The 17,626-nt window shown below is 37.4% G+C and overlaps 1 long non-coding RNA gene across 1 annotated transcript in view; it reads left to right on the top strand.

The window, feature by feature from the left end:
• LOC109444069 (uncharacterized) overlaps positions 1 to 17,626 on the top strand; it is a 311,168-nt gene that overhangs the window by 275,960 nt on the left and 17,582 nt on the right. The window lies entirely within an intron of this gene.

The following is a 17,626-nucleotide window of genomic DNA, read 5'->3' as shown; positions in this document are numbered from 1 at the left end:
AAGAGAATCGTGATGAATTTAAAACCAGAAAATGACATCCTTTGGTACATCTAGTAACATAAACATTTGATAACTAATCAGTGTTTCCTAACTCCCATGTACCACTCTAATTTTAAGCCTATTAGCTCTACTTTAAATACTATTAAACAGTAGCTAACATTTACTGATTGCTCACCGTATGCTAATTTCTTTAATATAATTTCATTTCATTCAAAAGAGATAAAGCTACAGCCAACACAAAGATCACACTTGTTTTTTCCTATCCCATCACAAATGCTATGCAGTGGACTCTCCTCTTCAGGCATTGCTCACATCAGAATGCGGCAGGAAACCTGGAAACCAAATCCTTCATATCCTTTGAACAACTCTTGTACTTCAATTGGTCTTAAGCATTATCACGGCATCCTTGACACAATCCCAGAGCCTTACACTGCTTTAGTAAAAGTGCAGAGACAAGCAAAAGACAATTGATCTAGTTTGCAACTCATGGCATACTCAGTGAAGCAACAGCCAGAACTGGGGTGTTTGGCATCCATAAGCTGCAGAGGGATTGAAACATACTGGTGAACCCTATCCTCTGAAAAACAAGAGTCACCTTTGACACCACTGGATAACATCTGCTTTCATAACCAAAGGACAAAATGCTAACAGTCTCTCTCTTGTGGAAAAGGTTCGGCTTTCATTCAGGAGACCAAGCCTCACACAGCACGTCCACCTACCAATTGTGTTTAGACATTTGGTGGAGAGTAAAACACTATGTATGTGAAGGCATTTTCTAAACTGTAAAGATTTCTATGAATATGAACTTTCACCATGGTTTTTAGGCTTGAGCTATTAAATATGTATATACCTCTTAGCATTCATAGTTTTACCCTCTAGCATCAATGGTTGCTTAAAATGATGAGCTGAACAGATTTAAAAGCCAGAAAATTCTAGTTCACCATCATTCAACCCATGTTAAATCCAATTCAAGTTTTTAAAATGAAAATTTGAAGGATAAGTAAGAACTTGATAGCCAAGTAGATAAATATATATGATAGGTCAAAACAGATTGACTATTGCGGAACAGACAGACTATACTGTATTAAGACAGACTATTTTTTAAGTTTATTGGGGAACAAAAAACCCAGTGCTTTCTTAGAAAACATGCCTTTCACAAGCTCATGTGGTTGTAAAATTGATAACATGTTGATAATGATTGATGTGTTTCTTCTTAGGACTGCCCAGTGCCCTTACGGCTTTCCTCCTACTTTCAGGCAGCAGTGAGGAGAGCCAGACTCGCTGCCCAGGGTCCATTCTCAGCTTTGCCATAGCAGGATAGACAACAGGGAAAGAGGTAACAAAAGCCAAAGTTTATGCAATGAATAAAGAATTTTGGAAGAATGCAATTGATGAAAGAGCTAGACTTGACAAAGATTTTACTGGCCAGGGAGAAGGGGGCGGGCAAAGGAGACTGAGGGAGAAGATCAAGCTTGTTGGATATTTCTGAGTGTCTTCAACATCCTTCTACTGTCTTCCCCCCTTATTGAGCAAATTGGAAATTGGGCTAATTGTTCATAGAGCCCCCAGCTCCATCAGGACCTCCAAAAGCCATTATCATTTGCATCTTGTTGCCTAGGAGGGACCTTAAATGTGAGCAAGGTCCTAGAGCCCCCCCCAAAGCCATGCACTAAATGCTGGCTCCGAGCAGCATCGGTAGCAGTAGAATAGCAGCAGGTCAAGGGGACGCCAGGCAGAGGTTGAAGGAAACCTCCTGAGCCTCGTGTCATCAGCGAGGCACCAGAAGACCTGTGAGAATCTCATCTTCCCCTGAAAGGTGTGAAAATGACTAAGAAACTGCTGGTAGACCTAAATGATCCTCCAGGTCGTATCTGGGAAGATTTGGTGTACGCAGATCAAGGACCAGGGACCAACACGGTGTGGTTCAAATTTCAGGGTCAAGCTTCGTTTAGAAACAAAAATGCATCTACTTCTCAGCTTAAATGAAATAAAGTGTTCAAAATCACTAAATGTGAGCTCTTGTAACACAGATGTTGTATGATAGAAGCACATGTTACTCCAAGTATTTCTTTCTATATTCTATTCATGTTTTGTAGGTGTTTTTCTTTCAGTTGCTGGATTAATAATGACTGCAAATTATAATTGCTAATATTCTTTAGAAGACAAGGCTTTTAAATCACTTTCCAGCATTAATACCTATTAAAAAAAAAAAACTGAGTTGCATTTGGAATTTCCTGGATTCTTCTGTTTGTCATGCAAATATTCAGTTCTGCTCTTTTTATGATAATATGAAATAAAGTAGTTTCTCATAGTAACATTGTAAATCATTTGCTTTCTATTACATGCAGCTGGTTTTGTTACTGTAATGATTTTCTGTGAGTGCATATTGCAGAACACATAAGATGCAATGTGATATTCCTTTATTCAGAATTGATATGCAATTATTTTTTGCCCAGAAATAATGAGACAATTTGGAAATATACTTATTTATTGTAATGCATTTCTTTTTAACATGTACCTACATTGAGGAGAAAAAAATCTAAATTTCTAAAAGTGACATGCCATCTCTTTTTGTTATATAGACTAGAGTTTTCATCTCACTGAAAATTCAGAATCAAAATCAAAAACAGCTGAGGTAGTTACTTGGGTGCCTTCCCTCAGCTTATTCAAAAGAACATAGGATGAACGGTAAGAATTAAGTAAACCACAAATTATTTTGGAGTGTCTGGTTTATATTATAAATAAATTTTTCACTGCTGGTTGTTTTTTTTAAAAAATATTGCCTATATTTTTTATATTCATTCCTGTGATCTAATATAAACTATGTCCTACCAGTTTAATGTATTGTTTATTCATAATTACATTTTTTGTTACACTCGTATGCTATAAATATTTCTCACTCTGCTCTTTTGGATCTTCCCCAAATAACAAGACTCTCTAAGACATGTCACAGAAAATGTTATTAAGAAAATTATACCCCTTTTGTGTTGGCACATATTAATTTCACACCTTGAACAGAGTCTAACCACATCAGCAATGAAATATCTATTTTTAAGACACCAAATTACAGATTATTTAGTAAGAAGCAACCACCAAAATAGTCAAAACAGAGTATCACTCTGGTATCAACATTTTCCTCCTTATTGGTCTGGACAAGAATTTTAAAATACTGGATGGTAAATTCGCAGTTTGATGAAATCAAAGTAGGTTAGTTTTTGAAGTACAAATGTTTGTGAACCTTTTTTATATACTTAAAAATGGTAAATGTACACAATCTTCTCATTCTTAATTGCAAAGACAGTATCACCAACACACTGTATTATACTTGATGGGGGAAAAGATTACTAGTTATTGTCCATGGGCCACCTATTTTAGAAGTGTGTTTAAGTCTTACTCCCATGTCCTATTTTATTCTCATTTTCTCAGTGGTTCCTGTGGCCCATACCAAGGAGCCTAAAATTTATAAGAGGGGGCAGAACAGGGCGACACCGCACCAAGACAGGTGGCAGGAACTGGTGGAGAGGATTACGGTCTTTGCGTGGGACATCAGTCATGGAGGGGCCACCATGATGTGGACTGTACCTCCAGAAAGCCAAGTGCACCATCCACACATGACACCATACTGGTGGACTTGGGGACACGTGGAACCAGCCAGAGTAGCAAAATGAGAAAGACCCTCTTCCACATTGCTGACTAGTAAAAAGACCCAAGAAGATCCTTTCTTCTCGCAGAGTGTTAGGTCTTCAAAAGGGGTAGGGTCACCTCAAACCACACGTCCATCCCCTCCTACCCCTGCCTCACCTCCATTTAAAGAGAAGGCCAACCGACCTCCCCATCCCAAGTCCCTGGAGCCACACATCTGGGGTGAGGTAAGGCTGGGTGAGTACTTTGAAAAAGATGTAAATTGAACTTTGTAAGCCCGACCAGATAGGTTTGTGATTTAATTCCAGAGTGGCCAGAATATTATGAAACTTGCTGAAGATACTCTTATGGGGTGTGTCAACCATTGGTATCTTTAAAGAAAACCACCAGAAAAACCCATTGGTCCAGCACAGAGAAGTTTATTAGATCTCCTGCGATAAGGGAGAACACTACCTTGACAGCCTCAGTGGAGGCAGGTGTTAGGGCCTGGACTGGTGATGTGGAGGGGCTGATGCAAGGCAGGAGTAGGGGTCAGTTGGGTGAGACTGACCAGTTTGTGACGTAATAGCTGTCGATAAGCACAAAGCAAGGCTAGAGTCTTGGACTGAATCTTGTTGAGCAAGTGGCTGGTCTATTTAGTTCAGTCTCATCTTTCGGAACAGCTCCTTTTCTGGATCAAACAGCCAAGTGCGGTTGCTTGATCTCAGGATTATCTAACACAGGGTGGGAAGTGGTCCTGGTCTCAGTACCTTTGAATCACGGGGATCAGATATGATAAGGGTTCTGTTCTCAAATGAGAAAGGCAGACTTTTCCAAAACAATGTTGAAAGCAGTCATTGGACACAATGAAAACCATTTCATGTTTACACCCCACTTCAGATTACACTGTTATTATCCTCATTTGAAATTGGAAGCTCAAAGAGGTCAAAAACTTGTCCAAGATCACAAAACTAGTAAGAAGAGGAGTCAGAATTCAAACCTAGCACTGGGTAAGCACCGTCTCGCTAAGATATTTGCCACCCCACTGATTACCTAGATTGGAGTTGTTTAAAATGTTTGCTGTTTTTCCACTGTACCATACTGCATCCAAGGAAGGTAGGGCTTAGCCATTTTTCTTAGCAGTGCTTCGGTACAACTTACTTTCTCCTTTAGTGCTAAAACAAGACTATGTCCTTGGCATGACACAGGTTGGCACTTAATTACATGCTTCTCACACAGTTATTTCTGTCTTTTTGATAACCCTGGAAAAAGCTGAACCTGCTTCTTACATTTCTGTTGTATGTTTCAGCACTTAGGGTGCTAAACACAGAGTAGGCACTCAGCATTACATTGAATTAAATTGAAGTATTTACCACTACTTGGGTAATAATATCTCCACTCCAAAGTTTCAACTACTTTTGAAGACACTGTCCTCTGCCAATTATTTGTTGTGGAGAATAAGCAAATAGTTCCCAAAACGTTCAGGCAAGTTCATTGCCACTGCAAACAGATTTTTCCCTGGGAAGTTTTTCTCTTATGTTCAAATTCTTACAAAAAAAAAAAAAAAAAGTGTCTCAACTGTATCAAAAATAAGGATAAAACTACAGAAACATTTGTAAAACAAAGACCAACAGGCATTTCAGCTCCAAAACATAGGGTGGATTTTGTTCTCGGTGTTTTAATCAAAGATGATTGTTTTAGCCCCCTGCCCTGTGGGACTAACAGCAACTGATGGAACTGGTTTCCCCTATACATGAAAAACAAACAAACAAAAAATAAAACTAAAACCCATCAATTTTATTAAAAGGAGTGGAGTAGAGGTAGGAGGGGAGGGCATTTGTTTTCCTGAGAACATTCTTCGGAGACTATGGCCTTTCACTATTTCCTTACCTGCCCCTCCTCACCTTCACAGACCACCTTCAGGCTGAGCTTCTTGTATTCTTTAGGGTTGCCACAAAGGCTTATATAACTTGACTTTTCACCTGGATTAAAATGTTGACAATCGGGGATAGGTGCATCTGTCCAGCTAAAAACTTCAGTACAAATGTGTGCTGTGCATTTGAGACTTTCCGAAGTCATTTGTCCTTTCTCCAGGGAAGAGCAAGTAGCAGAAGGAAATGGAAAACTAGGGAATTATTTTAGATACAAATGCTTTGATTTGAAATAACCTAGATAATGTAATGTACTGTGTTTGTGTGGGTGTTGTTGAAACTGAACCAATTCTTTGAGTTATTTAGCAAGCAGCTTTCGTTATCCCTTTTTCTAAGGGAATTGACTCAAATATCTAGGGAATTCAGAAAATACCCAGTGTTACTTGAAGATGATTTTCAAACCATTGACATTGTGGCAGGAATGGCTCTTCTTACAGACAGGTGAAGCAGGCTCCCTTGTTGCTGAGATGAAGTGTTTTAACTTGCCCTTTCACTGCCTCTTATTTCTTCTCTCTTCTTTGGTCTTTACTTTTCTCCACCTACCCTCTACTTCCTATACAAACTCATTGTTTTACTGTTTCGAGTTCACCATGCTTGAGTTGTATAGACAAAACATTTCATTGTTTGATAAAGAAATTTCCCTTTTTATACAAGGGCATGTTCAAGTTACTGCCTACAGTGTTACAATTTCTTCCTTATATATTCGGAGCGTCTCTTTCTACACTATACAAAAATTTAAAAAAATAAAGTTACTCTAGGTGAATTTTGAGTAAGGGGATTGTCACAACCCCCTTTCAGGGGAGACGGCTGAGATTGTCTAAATATAGAAGCTCTGCAGAGACATTTTCCTCCAAGTATCTAATGGCTAGGAGGGACCAAATAGCTCAGTGCTGAAGAATGTCACCTATTCCTCAGCCTTTATCTCTGTTTGGTTTGCGGGGAGTTGGCCTCCAGCTTGATAACAATTCCTGTCCTTGTCTTGTGACCCAACCTTCTGCTACCCAGTCCTTGTTTTTTGCTTTGTCAGTGTCCACTCTCTCCTTCTGTCTTCTTGTTTTGACCTTGGTTTATTAACCTCATTAACTAGGGCTATACGAGCCTCCAGCAGAGGCCCGCTGCCCCTCAGGCATGGGGCTTTGCCCTCCTGATACCACGGCTGCTCGCTCAGGCCCAGCTAACCGAGAACAGACACTTTCACCTGGTTAGCGTCTTCCCTCGGGGAGCCAGCGTCGAGTTCAAGTAGGTTAAAGCATTACATTTGTAAATTTGTAAAGGATCAAGTTGTGAAAAGAAGGGCAATCTTGTACTTTGAGACTTTATTAGCCAGTAAATGCAATATGATACATTTATAGGAGCGAAGACCCAGATTTTCTGAACTTCACTGAGCCAGAAAGATGTGTTTATTTCATAGACTTTATGGAATGACTGTAGCATAGGTACAGTTTTACAAGGCACTGCACTGACTCGAGGTAATCATAAAGTAAAAATGGGCAATGAGTACCTTCAGGTCTAAGTATAATTTATATACATATTTACCCAATTAAATGCAAAGCCCCAAAGCCATATGTTTTTAATTTTTGGTTTAATTTTTAAGCTCTTTAGTTGCTTTTTTGATGTAAAAGTTGAATTAACTTTCTAAAAATAATGTTGCTCCCAAGCTGGTATCATAACAGAATGCGCCAACGATGGCGACAGACATCCATGTCAGCGAAAAGTGACATGAGGTCACATTAAAAAGTTCTTCACTGTGACAAAATAAATCAACATTATATGGCAAACCCCTTACAGCTTTTTATCATTTTGCTAAGAAAACAGAGCTACTGAACCTTTTCTATGTGGAAACTGAACATAAGCAAGAATGGTTTTTCAGATGATGTCAAGGTTGTACAGCTATGTTTTGACACTGGTCTTCTATTAACCTTGTTATTTTTGTTGTTGCATTCTGACTTCCATTCTAGTCTTGTTATGTCCTGGCTTTTGGCAAATAAGGCTTCCGAGGGGGAAAGGTATACATTTTAGGACTGGCTTGAAGGGCAGTAGAAACTATTTAGTGAAGGCAGAGAATATAAATAACAGGGATGGAAAATTGTTAGAGACCATGTTTCCCTGAAAATAAGACCTAACTGGAAAACAAGCCCTAGCATGATTTTTCAAGAGGACATCCCCTGAACGTAAGCCCTGATGCATCTTTTGGAGCAAAAATTAATAGAAGACCCGGTCTTATTTTCAGGGAAACATAGTAGGTCGGTAGATAGATAAACAGATAGATATTAGAACTTTCCTCTTAGTTTTGAATCTCTTGTTTACATTTATCATATGCCAGAAAATGAGCTGACTCAGCGAGAAGTTTGCAAGGAAGACATAAATTTAGGGGATTGGTTGTGAAAATATTTATTAATTTTTTTAATTATTGAAAATTATTTTTTATATTTAGAGTGGCCAAAAAAAGTGATGCCACATAATTTACATCTATTCTTATTGTGCATTCTCAATGCACATGAGCCAAACAAATCAAATTACACAAAACAAAGCATGAGAATCTCTCCGATCACTTTCCTGCTCCTACATCCCACACTCAAAGGTATAGGAGGGCAAGTGTTTCTTGTGCATTCTTCAGTCCCCTTTCTGTGTTTCACATGTTTGTACCTATCTATACATATCTTGTTGTTTATATACATAAGATCATAATTTATATATTGTTCTTCAATTTTTTTCAGCCAGTATATCATGAAGCTCTTTCTAGGCAAGTGCTTATAAGTCAACTTCTTCCTTCTTTTTGGCTACATAGAATTTTATAGCATGACTCTATCATAATCCGGTTCTCTATTATAGTACATTGAAGTTATTTGCAGTGTTATATTGTCATAAAACTACAAGGAATATTCTTGTGTATTACTTTTTAAAAAGTGGGAGTATTTCTTTAGGATAGTTTCCCAGAAATGGAATTGCTGGAGCAAATAGTAATCCTTTTAAAAATTTTTACAGATTTTGCTAAATTGTCTTCCAAAAAGCTGATTTTTTCACTGACTGTATGAGTGCCCATTTTCTCACATCCTTGAAAGACTTTGAGATTACAAATCATTTTTTGTTTCATCTTTCCAATTATGTGAGTGAACATTTGTATTTACTTCATTATAAGGGTAATTGAGATTTACCTCTTTATATACTGTGTATGTTCTTTGGGAATTGCCTATTCATATTTTACCCATTTTTCTTTGGGGTTGTTCTTTTTAATGATTCATTGAAGCTTTTTATGTATTTTGGATATTAATTCTCTCTGTTAAATATGTTGCAAGAATTTTTCCCAATCTGTTGCTTTTGTTAACTTCATTTATTTCTGAATTCTGTTTGAGCATGTAAAATTACTGCTAACACTTAAACATTTCAAGAAAACAGCTAACACATTTCTTCAGTTTCACATTAATTATTATTTAAATAATTTTTAAAATGTGAACTTGAATTTTAATTATTACATTCTGAAAGAGTTTACTAGAAGTGCCTTTTAAAGATTTTTTCTCTTTAACTGTTTTGCTCTATCAAAACACTGTCCCACATTATCCCTTTTATCTTTTATGTTGTACCTATTTTTGACATGTAAAAAGATACCTGAAATATGAAGTTTATTTTAGAACCTGTGCAGACAGACCCTAAGGTGACACCCAGTGAACTCTGCGTTCTAGTATTCATATCCTCATATAATCCCTTCCCTTTGAGTGTGACTTGCTTCTAACCATTAGAATATGGCACAGGTATGGGATGTCACTCCCATGATTATATCACATTATGTAAGACTGTCTTTCCAGCTCTCACCCCATTGCTACTCTGGAAGGAATAAGTTGCCCTGCGGTGAACTGCCTACGGAGAAATCCATGTGGCAGTGAACCATGGGCAGTCTCTAGAAACTGAGGGACTCAGTCATACAACAGAAAGAAATGAATTCTCCAGCAGCAACCTGAAGGAACGTGGAAGCAGACTCTTCCTCCAGATGAAATTCTCCAGATGAAAATGCAGCCCAGATGATACAAGAGAAAAGGAAACTTCAGAAGAAACAGTAGACGAGCCCCCAAGAAAATTCACAGTGAAGGGTTTAGCAGACGCTTTTGCAGACCTCGCAAGCTCCTTAAAAAGTTTGAAGACATGCACCCCAACACTGAAAGGTTTTCATTAATAGAGAGGAATGCTCATCATGCATTTTCTGCTTAGAGGCAGATCTAGGATGAAACAAATGAAGCAAACCACCACGGACATATTTCTAAAAAGAGTGACACCTCCTCAAGAAGAGCCTCAGGCAGGTCCTTCAGGAGGTATTACAGAAGAAGGCATTGTTATCACAAGAGATGACAGTTCCATGCATGTCACTGTCCCTGAAGACCTTCCAGTGGGACAAGATGTGGAGGTGGAGACAGTGATACTGTCTGTGTTGGCCTGGGCTCATGTGTGTCTCTATGTCTGTTTTTAACAAAAACGTTTAAAAAGTAAAAAAAAAATAATAATAATAGAAAAAAGCTTATAGAATAAAGATATAAAGAAAGAAAATATTTTTGTACAGCTGTACAATGTGTTTATGTTTTAAGCTAGGTGTTTTTGCAAAAGAGTTGAAAAGTTTTAAAAAATTAAAAAGTCCATTGTTAAAACATTACGATAAGCTAAGTTTAATTTGTTATTGAAGAAAAAGATATTTTTTTATAAATGTAGCATAGCCCAAGTGTACATCCCAGGCCTTCACACTCACTCACTACTCACTGACTAACCCAGAGCCACTTCCGGTCCTGCCCACTCCATTCATGGTTAAGTGCCTTACACAGGCGAACCATTTTTTTATCTTTATACCATATTTTTACTGGACCTTTTATATGTTTAGATACACAAATATTGACCATTGTGTTACAATTGCCAACAGCATTCAGTACAGTAACATGCTGTACAGGTGTGTAGCCTAGGACAGCAGGAGATATGTACCATAGAGCCTAGGTGTGTAATACCATCCAGGTATGCTATATGATCTAGGTAAGTAGTATACTCTATGTTTGCACAATAGTACCTAGTGATGCATTTCTCAGAATGTGCCCCTATTGTTAAGTTACACTTGACTATACCTATACAGCTTTAGGGAAAAGAAGCTGTAAGGACTACAGAACTGAATGATCATTTCTTTGGCACTTATATATAAGCGTATTAGGAAGATGTGCTGTAGAGTATAATGCTTAATTACGTAGGAAATGGTTATGTTTTTCTAGCCCTTATAACGTAATTTTAAGATTGCACTCTTTTATTATTAATGTAATAGAGTAGGCCTTAGAAACTGGGGAAAACTGATAGACTAAATTTTAAAATTCCTAGAAATATATTGTATAAAATGCCTCGTACAATTAAGGATGAATCTGATTATTGGTATTTCACCTGTGCAGACATTAAAACAAATACAACCACCACACTGGAGCTTTCAAACTCACAGCTATTTACATGTTTCATGAACAAAGCTGTAAGTGACAATAAGAAGTGAGAAAACATCAAATATATGGTGATGGAAGGAGAACTGACTCTGGGTGGTGAACACACAATGGGATTTATAGATGATGTAATACAGAATTGTACACCTGAAATCTATGTAATTTTACTAACAATTGTCACTCCAATAAATTAAAAAATAATGATAAAATAAAATAACTTTTCCATTCTTAATTAATCCTGTGGGTTTTTTTAAATTCAGGCTTAGGTAATTCTGTTCATTATGCATGCATATATATTACTCAATATCACGTATGGACCAGACAATATCATAGTAATTTGGAATATCATATCTTTAAAAAAAAAATCTTGGCCCTCAAAGAACTTAGAATATAGTGGGGACACAAGCCAATCTTCACCTAAAATAGAAAATGATAAGTACTATATAAATGGAAAATGATAAGTACAATTCAACCTTTATGGTGTGCTTACTATGTATCGGGATCTGTGTTATGTTAGTGAATTGTATGCATCCTTTTAAAAAATTGCCATGATGAGGTGTCTGTCACCAACCCATGCCTTATAGATTTAAAAAATAATAATAAAAAAATTGAGCCATAAAAAAAGAAGAAAAAAAAAAGAAGTGAGAAAACAAAACCTTCCCTTCAAGGGAAGAATTTCTTACTCTCTTCCATCAGCAGCTTTTCTCTGCTTCACACCCCCACCCCCACTCCCACCCTGCCCTTGTTCTTGCACTGATAACTTCTGCAATTTGTCTTTCCTTTCACATTATCCTTCCCTTTCTTGCTTTTCTTTTTCCTTTTGCTCATCATTTATATAAATCCATATATTGAGATACTACTTAAAGAAATTACTGGCTTTAAAAATTCAGCTTAAATAATCTAATATCATATAATTCTGTAATCAGACCAATAGTTTTCTCAGGTTCAGCATATAAAAATGAGTCGTTGCCAAAGTGCTTAAGGGTACAGAGATAAATGACTTTGTTTCCTTTGTGCTGTGAGGATTCCCCTGAGACACGTGTTCTGGTTCATGTCTGAGCTCCTTTAAACTTCCTCGAGTGTAGTGCACGTTTATTTCAAGCTTAACAGTCTTTGCCTTTCTCCAGCCTTCACTCTTGTCAGTCTTGATACGAGGCTTCCTTTCTATCGAAAGGTCTAGCCAATGAATTTCCTGTCACTTGACATCACGGTTCTCATTTTTGCCAGCTTTGCCTGTGTTTATAGGTGTCAATCAATTTCCAGCTCATTTCCCAAACTTTACACAGCATTTTTCACTTTCTACCTTGCATTAATATTGTCTCTGCACCTGCCGTACTTTTAGTTTTTGGAGGGCAGAATCCCATAATGCTTAGAACTGTGCTTTGGAAATAATAGGCCCTGAATAACTAACGAAGTGAATGAGCAGTTATTAGAATTTAAAGATACTTTAAAGACATTGAATCCAGTAGTTGCTGGATGGTGGGTTTTGCACAGATTGGTGAGATGAGAAGGGAAACACGGGGAGGGAAACTGAGAATTGACAGTGTTTTATTTTGTCAAGAAGTGTAGTAATTATCTACTATCATCATTGTTTCATAACAGTATGAAACTAAAATAGGGTTTATCAATAAAGTTCAACAGACACAAACAGAATGCAAAGGACAATGTCGGGATGCAAGCTCGATCCTAAAATAGCGACATCAAGGTTAAAATGACTTGTGTACGTTATTCCCTTTGCTTTTCTTATTTAGCAGCAGACAGCTGAGCTCTTCATATGGTACTGGCGCAGTCGGTATATTTTAGAGATCACTGAGCTAAGCTAACCTTCCACTCCATGGAAGCATCCTCTTTAAAACCCCTTGGGTAAGATCTGCTTGGTACACATCCAAGCTTCGGAAAGCTTCCTGACTCGTGCCTGCAATCAGTGGTAGGTGGGGAGGAGGACTGCAGCACGAGGTCCCCCCACCCCCAAATCTGTCGTGTACCTTTCTGGCACTTAGAGAAAGGCGTAAGTGTAAAAGAAAGCAAGACTTTTGATTCTGCACTGGAATATATATTAAAACAAGGTGCTATTGCAAACCGAGACTTTTCTACATTCTTTGTTGTTTTATCCTTCCATTTTTTTGGAAGCGGGTAGCAGCTTTAGCAGAGTGAGCCAGTATCTTCAAGGCGGTTTCTACCAGCACTGCCAACTAAATACCAAATGTGAAAACATTAGCCAGATAAGTTCAGAAACCACCCATGATACGTATTCAACATTTAATTTTGAAAAAATTTAAGAATCACAAGAAGTTGCAAACATAGTATAGAGTTTCCATATATCCTTCACCTAATTTGCCCAATGATAACGTCTTTTATAACCATCGTACCTTATGAAACCGACATTGGTACAATGCTATTAACTAAAGTACAGATCATCAATAAATGGTAGGTATTATTGTCATCATTTCACTGATTTTTATCTCCTTTAAACAAAAACATTGGGAAGTCTCCATTATTATCCCTGTTTTTACTTCCCGTTAGATCACAGCATGAAGTAAGGTTCTACTTTAGTCTTCTGATTCTACTTTCAAGTCCTTTGCCTGTGACATAGCAGTCTCCCAGATTTATATAGATCTCACCTCCTTATTTTATAGTTATAATTTCCTTATTAATTTTCCCCACACATAAATATCTTTCAATCTCAGATATTATATATTCTTTTCTATGCTATTATTTGGTAGCCTGTTAAGAAAATGGTGAAACATATGACAAGGTTAACTTGGTTTCTATCCAAGACTTCTCCTTAACTCTGGACCTAGAAGGAAGAAAGTTTTACTGACCCGTGTCTCAGACTCATAAATCATTTCACATCACCTCCCCACCCCTTTCAGTTCCCTGTCCCCAGCTTTTTATTCAATAAACCTATAATGAGCACTATTATATCCCTACAGACTCAGATGCTAGGAATGAAAAATGCAAGATGAAGTCCCTGCCTGCCACAGTTTTCAATTTAGGAACAAGACAGACACCTACCCAATTATCCGTGACACAGGGGAAAGGAGCCAAGGACATGCAAGCATCGAGAAAGCAGTGGATACTGACAGGACAATTGTTACATTTGTGACAGGACACATGAAGTGGCATTTGAGTTGGTCCTTGAAAGGAAAGGAGGGATGAGGAGGAAGGGTGTTCACGCAGAGGAAACGGAGGGTACCGATGCTGAGAGTCATGAGGAGGTCATGCAGGCATGGCTGCTGGCCCCCCACACCGGAGCAGAGGGGTCCAGGTGGGAGTGAGCCTGGAGAGACAGGTGGGGACCAGATCACAAAGGGTGTCTGCCTTACTCAGGAGTTGCGCTAAGCAGTTGGAGCCTGTCAAAGGATTATAAGTAGAGATGTGATGTAATCACATTTTCCCCTAAAAATAAAGTCCATTCTGGTGCTAGTGTGGAGAATGGATTAAAAGGGTGAGAGATTGGAAACGAGAAGATCACTTTAGAGGCCGACTTTTACAATGGCCTCTTCCCTCTAGGAAATAAACTCATCTACCTCCCGGTGAGGTTCAAATGAGGAATAAAAGGGTGAGTTCTTTTTTCTGATGAAAAACTTAAGATGAAAGTGGAGATGCCTCACCACTTGAGTGCTTTAATTGAAATTTCTTACGGAAAGGACAGTTCTAAAACCTGTAAGTAGCTTAAATTTGATTTTTTTTCCCGTTTAGCCAGATAACTTTTTCTAGGACCTCTTGTACTCTATGGGCACACAGGGAGAAAATGGGCAATAAATGCTATGAGAGAACCTAACAAAATTAGTCATTTTTTGCAGTATAAATAGCACTTCACTAAAGTGCTGAAAGAATGATTATCTTAAACAGAAGAAAAAAATTTAGAAGTCATTCTTTAGTTTTAGTGAGAAAGCCTGACTGTTACTTTTTTACTCCTTGATGGCACTGAGTTTTCTTGTATTTATATGCAGCTGCCTCTGGTTGCGCTACATAAAAAGCACCTTCCTCAAATACCTAGCTCTAAGAGCTTAATTTGACAATTTGTAGATGGTATTCTTTTATTACCCTTTAGGACCTTAATAATTAGTTTTTCTTTAGTGCAGTATTAAAGCATTAAAGGTCATAAATTCCACAGTCACCTGTATCCATTTATTGCTAATTTATTATGGAACATATCATAAAACTTTCCTTGACATATAGGCCTCTTCATAACTATAAATCTTTTTTCAACTGTTTAGATAACTTATGCTTAAGTTCAAGAAGAGACCTCTAGGAGCAAATATTTAAAACATCTATTTATTACACATTCACGGTGCAGAGTGGATAACCATGTGAAGTCTCTGTGAAGGATTCATTTACATTCAGTATATTTATCACTTCAAACCTTTATAAAGATAGATTTGTTTTCAAGAGGAAAAATGTTAACTGTCAAGTAGCTGTTTTACTAAGTGCTTTAAAATGTCCAGCTGGATAAAGCTATCTTTATAGTTAGTGTATAACGCCCAAAAAAAAATGTTTCCAGTGAGATTAAATTTGTCACTAGTAACCTCAGTTAAGCTTAAAAACTTTTCCAACTGGAAGGTCGCCTCTTCAGATGGCAAATGTATCGTGTTATTTGACTGATAGGTTGTTTCCTTCTGTTTCACTTATGGAGATGACTCGATCTAAAAAACTCAGTTACTGAATGCATTTACCTTCCTGCTTAAACTTCTATGTGGATGCATATTTGTGGCACACACATTCAGAAAGGGAGAAGAGAAATTAACTTACTGGGAAACCAATTTGTTAAATGAGCAATTTGCTGAAAATCGAAGTTTCCATTAACTTTGTCTAATACTATCATAACCACGATGCATGAGATGGTTGCAACACACTTAGGGAATGTTTTTTCTTCCAAAGTTTTCATTTCGCTTTAGTTTTTCTGCAGCCGCAGTGGTTAGCCAAACCAGAATATCATAGGTCTTAACATACTCTGACTTTAGGAAACGAAAATATCTTGTATATTTCAAATTACAAACGTAAGTGTACTGACTGTCATATGATTTATAAACAATGGCATGGGTTTTTCCTTCATCATATTTTCAATACAGACTTCTGTGCTTTTCTTAATTTGCCATTTAATCAGCCCAATACACTATGAACATCTTGCATGTGTTTTAAGCTTTTGAGAAGTGTTCAATGTCTCAAATCTTAAACACATATGAACTTGACATATAACTGAACTGCACTGACAAGTCCACTGCAAATAGCTAGGGTGAAAGGAATACAGCAAATCTAAAACTGAACCAAAACTGAAACACAGAAAAGCTCTTAACCACTTCAGCCACATGATTTGCTAAAATCTTCTTTTCTAATAGGAACTATGGGGTTATGTCCTCTAGACAGTGTCTCTATGCAGAAGTGAAGTGAAGGTGCTAAGAGTGGATTACTATACTTACTGTGAGTAGAACCTCAAATTCAAAATATATTAGCCATAAATAATGAATTATTCAAGAAAAAGAAACCTAACAAATCCTTAAAAAATCCTAAAGATGAAAAAGTAAGACAAAAACAAACATAAAAATAACCAGGAAGATACAGGGGCCACCACATGGCATATTAAGTTTTAGCTCCTAATTGACAAACATAACAAGTTGAAGTTGCTACGTGACTTGAGAAATTGGTTAAATAACCCTTAAAAAGGCTAAAAGCTCTGTCAAAACAGAAAACGGCATCAAAATAAATTTTTTCTTCAAATTGGCATTGTGTTAGTCTTAGACTATTATGGCTTGGACTGCCATAACAGAATACCACGGACGAGACAGTTTAAACCACAGAAATTAATTTTCTCATAGTTCTGGTGACAGGAAGTGTAAGATAAAGGTGCTGGCTGGGTTGGTTTCAGTGAAGACTCTGTTCCTGGCTTGCAAACAGCTGTCTTCTGGTTGTGTCCTCGCACGGCCTTTCCTCTGTGTGCAGACACTCCTAGTGTCTCTTCCTTTTCTTATAAAGGCACTAATCCTGTTAAACTAGGGCCCCTTCCTTATGACCTTATGACCTTATTTAACTTTACCTCCTTAGAGGCTCCATCTTCAATACATTGGGGGTTAGGGCTTCACCCTATGAATTTCGTGGGGACACAGTTCAGCCCCTAACAGTATGAACTACAAAATTTCTATATGAATTAAAAGTCATAAATCCCACAGTCATTTATGTCCATTTCTTGCTTTATTATAAGTTACTGAAAATTTTGGTACCTTTTCTGAATATTAAGTATACTCATAAATCATCCTATGATGGCTAACTCTTGACAAACTTAACGTTCCTTTTAAGCTATAGGAATCATCCCCTCCATTAACTAAATTACGTAAACTTTATGATAGACAAAATAATCACATTTTAAATAATATTGGTAAATTTTACAAATGTGGCAAATTGGTGATTCAGAGCATTATTATTATTTGTACATTGTCCTTTGGCCACAGAAAAGCGTGTTAGGAATAGTTGTCTCATCAGTATCACAGTTGACAGTAGAATGGCCTTGTGTGTAGTGGTGGCAAGCTAGATGAGGTCTCCAGAATTCCTTGGAAATCATTTTAAATATCCCTGAGAGTTGTATGGTCCTATGAATAGGAAAGAATTCAAGATTCCATCAGGTTA

The sequence above is a fragment of the Rhinolophus sinicus genome, linkage group LG07 (assembly GCF_036562045.2).
Source record: "Rhinolophus sinicus isolate RSC01 linkage group LG07, ASM3656204v1, whole genome shotgun sequence".
NCBI lineage: Eukaryota > Metazoa > Chordata > Mammalia > Chiroptera > Rhinolophidae > Rhinolophus > Rhinolophus sinicus.
Note: the sequence above shows the minus strand (reverse complement) of the source record. Positions and strands in the feature narration are given on the sequence as shown.